Source organism: Cherax quadricarinatus, chromosome 51 (genome assembly GCF_038502225.1).
Source record: "Cherax quadricarinatus isolate ZL_2023a chromosome 51, ASM3850222v1, whole genome shotgun sequence".
Taxonomy (NCBI): Eukaryota; Metazoa; Arthropoda; class Malacostraca; order Decapoda; family Parastacidae; genus Cherax; species Cherax quadricarinatus.
The window spans coordinates 14,758,643-14,763,642 of NC_091342.1; positions in this window are offsets into that span (position 1 = coordinate 14,758,643).

Below are 5,000 nucleotides of genomic sequence, written 5' to 3' on the forward strand. Positions count from 1 at the left end.
GTGTGATGGAAAGTATCAAGTGAACATGACAGGATTTTTCTTTCCTCTAACATATGTACAGTAGGGTAGAAGCAACCTACTGATTTTGCTCGGTATTTTAAAACTTCCTCCCCGTTACCCATTCTCAGTGCTGCCTCTCCCTCCACTCCCTCCCCTTACCCATTCTCAGTGCTGCCTCTCCCTCCACTCCCTCCCCTTACCCATTCTCAGTGCTGCCTCTCCCTCCACTCCCTCCCCTTACCCATTCTCAGTGCTGCCTCTCCCTCCACTCCCTCCCCTTACCCATTCTCAGTGCTGCCTCTCCCTCCACTCCCTCCCCTTACCCATTCTCAGTGCTGCCTCTCCCTCCCCCTTACCCATTCTTAGTGCTACCTCTCCCTTCACTCACCATTACCCATTATCAGTGCTGTATCTCCCTACACTCCCACTTACCTATTCTTAGTATCACCTTTCCCTCCACCCTCTCCCACTTATCCATTCTCAGTGTCACTTCTCCCTCCACCCATTACCACTTACCCATTCTCAGTGTCACCTCTCCCTCCACCCCCTACCACTTACCCATTCTCAGTGCTACCTCTGAGATATTTACTCCGGTGGCGGCCATTATGTAAAGTGGGGGAGTGTCACGCTTCAATCTCCTGCATTTTATTTAGAGGGAGGGAACCACGCCATTGATATGGGGGAGGGGGAAGGGGAGGGAGTTACCCACCACTATCAAGGGGGTGACTAATGGACTTTGCAGGAGAGGGGGGAGGGATGGCTAATGTGTTTTTAGGGGAAAGGGTGACCGGGGAGTGGTAACAGCGCGGCTCAGGGTGGTGGGTTTTCATTTTTTTGGGTGGGTAGGGGTGGCTAGAGGCGTTACTAGGGCAACAGAGGAAGCCTACAAGGATTACCAGGGCAACAGAGGAAGTCTACAAGGGTTACCAGGGCAACAGAGGAAGTCTACAAGGGTTACCAGGGCAACAGAGGAAGCCTACAAGGGTTACCAGGGCAACAGAGGAAGTCTACAAGGGTTACCAGGGCAACAGAGGAAGTCTACAAGGGTTACCAGGGCAACAGAGGAAGTCTACAAGGGTTACCAGGGCAACAGAGGAAGTCTACAAGGGTTACCAGGGCAACAGAGGAAGCCTACAAGGGTTACCAGGGCAACAGAGGAAGTCTACAAGGGTTACCAGGGCAACAGAGGAAGTCTACAAGGGTTACCAGGGCAACAGAGGAAGCCTACAAGGGTTACCAGGGCAACAGAGGAAGCCTACAAGGGTTACCAGGGCAACAGAGGAAGCCTACAAGGGTTACCAGGGCAACAGAGGAAGTCTACAAGGGTTACCAGGGCAACAGAGGAAGTCTACAAGGGTTACCAGGGCAACGGAGGAAGTCTACAAGGGTTACCAGGGCAACATAGGAAACCTACAAGGGTTACCAGGGCTACTGGAATGGTCCAGTGTGGTTGGGCTTCCGTGGCGTCAGAGGCCGACTTCGGTAATACAGGCTTGTGATAGGCTGTCGACGTCAGTACTTCAGCTAGTATTCTGCCAGAAGTGACGTCATTTCTTCATCAGCTAGTACTCTGCCAGAAGTGACGTCAGTACTTCAACAAGTACTATGCCAGAAGTGAAAACAGTACTTTATCAACAAGTACTCTGCCAGAAGTGACGTCAGTACTTCATCAACAGTACTCTGCCAGAAGTGACGTCAGTACTTCAACAAGTACTCTGCCAGAAGTGACGTCAGTACTTCAACAAGTACTCTGCCAGAAGTGACGTCAGTACTTCATCAACAAGTACTCTGCCAGAAGTGACGTCAGTACTTCATCAACAAGTACTCTGCCAGAAGTGACGTCAGTACTTCAAGTGCTCTGCCAGAAGTGACGTCAGTACTTTATCAGCAAGTACTCTGCCAGAAGTGACGTCAGTACTTTATCAGCAAGTACTCTGCCAGAAGTGACGTCAGTACTTCAACAAGTACTCTGCCAGAAGTGACGTCAGTACTTCAAGTACTCTGCCAGAAGTGACGTCAGTACTTCATCAATAAGTACTCTGCCAGAAGTGACGTCAGTACTTCATCAATAAGTACTCTGCCAGAAGTGACGTCAGTACTTCATCAATAAGTACTCTGCCAGAAGTGACGTCAGTACTTCATCAATAAGTACTCTGCCAGAAGTGACGTCAGTACTTCATCAATAAGTACTCTGCCAGAAGTGACGTCAGTACTTCATCAACAAGTACTCTGCTAGAAGTGACGTCAGTACTTCATCAACAAGTACTCTGCTAGAAGTGACGTCAGCACTTCATCAAGTACTCTGCTAGAAGTGACGTCAGCACTTCAAGTACTTTGCCAGAAGTGACGTCAGTACTTCAACAGGTACTCTCAGCAGGTAGTCTCATATTTGCAAACAGAAAAAAATCCAAATTTATCAGATTTAAAATTGATCAACAATTCTAGGCAACATTTTTCTCGAAGATTGAGACACTTATGCATCATATGGGAATCTTTATTTAGGAAACGTTTCGCCATATAATGGCTTCATCAGTCCAATACAAAACAGAAAGGTGCAAGGAGAGGAGGAGATTGAGATAATCAGTCCCTCAGCCTGGAGTCGATGTGTTCAGTCCGTCAATCTTGTAGAATGTACAGCATAGGGCCTCACCTCACTACAGTATATAAGCCACGTCTACGGCCCTGTGCTGTACATTCTACAAGATTGATGGACTGAACACATCGACTCCAGGCTGAGGGACTGATTACCTCAATCTCTCCTCCTCTCCTTGCACCTTTCTGCTTTATATTGGACTGATGAAGCCACTGTGTGGCGGAACGTTTCCTAAATAAAGATTCCCATATGGTGCATAAGTGTCTCAATCTTCAACTTGTCGGTTTTCAAAACCATTCGTCATAACATTTTTCTCCATGAATTGTGGGTTGTGCATTGTTCCAGCCAGTGTATTAAGTAGTAGTATGTAGAAACACGTCATACAACCTTGTGTACAGACGTATTAAACGACCTTGCGTACAGACGTATTAAACGACCTTGTGTACAGACGTATTAAACAACCTTGTGTACAGACGTATTAAACGACCTTGTGTACAGACGTATTAAACAACCTTGTGTACAGACGTATTAAACAACCTTGCGTACAGACATCAAACATCCATGGTGACGGAACACCTCCATCATTTACACACATCCTAACCTGAATTTCATTGTCCTTGAGAAAATACTTGACATTTTTCATCTGTCTCTCTTATCTTTCCTCTCACAAGCCTCTGTCAAATATAAAAATGCAACAAGGAAGTCTGTTCTCAGACCCAGCTGCAAGATCACAACTCTGGAAACAGGACACAGGTATGTAATTGTGCAAATGGTATGAGCGAGCGACTCATGTTATGACAAGGTTAATAATGACTTTACAAACACATGCAACACGCCACTAATTGTGAATGAGTTAATTACTGAGAACTTAACGAGGAGTGGCTGTGGCCGCGTGTTTATTGATTCACCCGGGGGAGTGGTCAACTAATTAACAAAGCCCTAACGTGATATACCAAGCAGTAAGCCAATTATCCGATCAATTAATAAAGGGTAATGGAAACGTTTCGCCAAATCTGGGACATAGTGTAGATGAAGCCTGCAAACGTTTTGCATCAGTTTTCCCGGTTTCCTTTTTGTCCCACCATAGATATATCTTACAAATTATTCCTGTGTGTTTCTTAATAGTTTATGTTCCTATATTTCCTTTCCCATTTATGAGACCGTATTGCGGGGGCGATGATTCCGAAACTATTAACGGATAAGAGTAAGGAAAAACGTACGACAAGTCTGCGACAGGAAGTGAAGCAAGCAGATATTATCTTAAACGGGTTGTCTTTCAATTTGTCTACCTTGTGCTATTCTCCACACAATGTCTGTCTTGTGTTATCATTCTCCGCACAATGTCTGCCTTGTGTTGTTCTCCACAAAATCGTTACCATATATACCTAACTCAATATACAAAGACCATTGCATTATGCCAGTTGTCGTCCTAAGGAAAACGTGAGATTTTAAGTGAAAGAATTCTCGATATTTTGAAAACTCTTGATTTCCCAGTTTTATGTCTTAACTGACTTCACGGTGTATGTTAATCTAGGTTGAACTCAGGGTAACGCAGATAATGAAGTCTAACAAGGGTGTGTGTATGTGTATACTCTCCTATTTGTGGTTGCAAGGGTCGAGTCACAGCTCCTGTGTGTGTGTGTGTGTGTGTGTGTGTGTGTGTGTGTGTGTGTGTGTGTGTGTGTGTGTGTGTGTGTGTGTGTGTGCGCGCGCGCGCGTGTGTGTATGTGTTCACTCAGTGTAACAGGGAGTCTGGTCTACTTACTAGATGGCACTATAAACTTCGGTAATAGATATCGTCAAATTGGTTTAGAAAGACACGTGAGGAAATTCTCTGCCCCAATATATACTGTCTTTTTAACCTTTTTGTTAGAAATTATCAAGGGTCCGAGAACCGAAACGTTTTCTAATAAATATGTCCTAGTGTTTGCTCACGTGTCTTTCTAAACACACTAGATGGAGCTTTATGACAGGAACATAGGGAAAGAAACGTTGTCTTCCTAGACCAACGTATATTTTGGTACGTTTTGGTTGCAACGTTTTCCTAATAATGGGATGACTCCTCTATTTTTCACTTTCTAGAATGAGGGTGAACAACACCTGATTACTCTGTATTAAATAATATCATTATTGCTACAGCTCGTGAGTAACTTCATTATACCGTCCCTGTAGCTCGGTCTAATAATATCATTAGCACGCACTCTGGCAGTTATTTTTTCATAATGGTATTAATAAATTTATTAAAAAAAATTCTGTATTCGGCATGTTGTCTCCTTCAAAATCCGCATGACTTATGCACACATCGAAACTGATTCTTCAGTTCTGGTAGGAGCGGTAGGATCACCGAGCAATGATTGTTTCATTCATTCTTTAAGATTTCTCTCATTTCTTTGTTGTCATTTGAGTA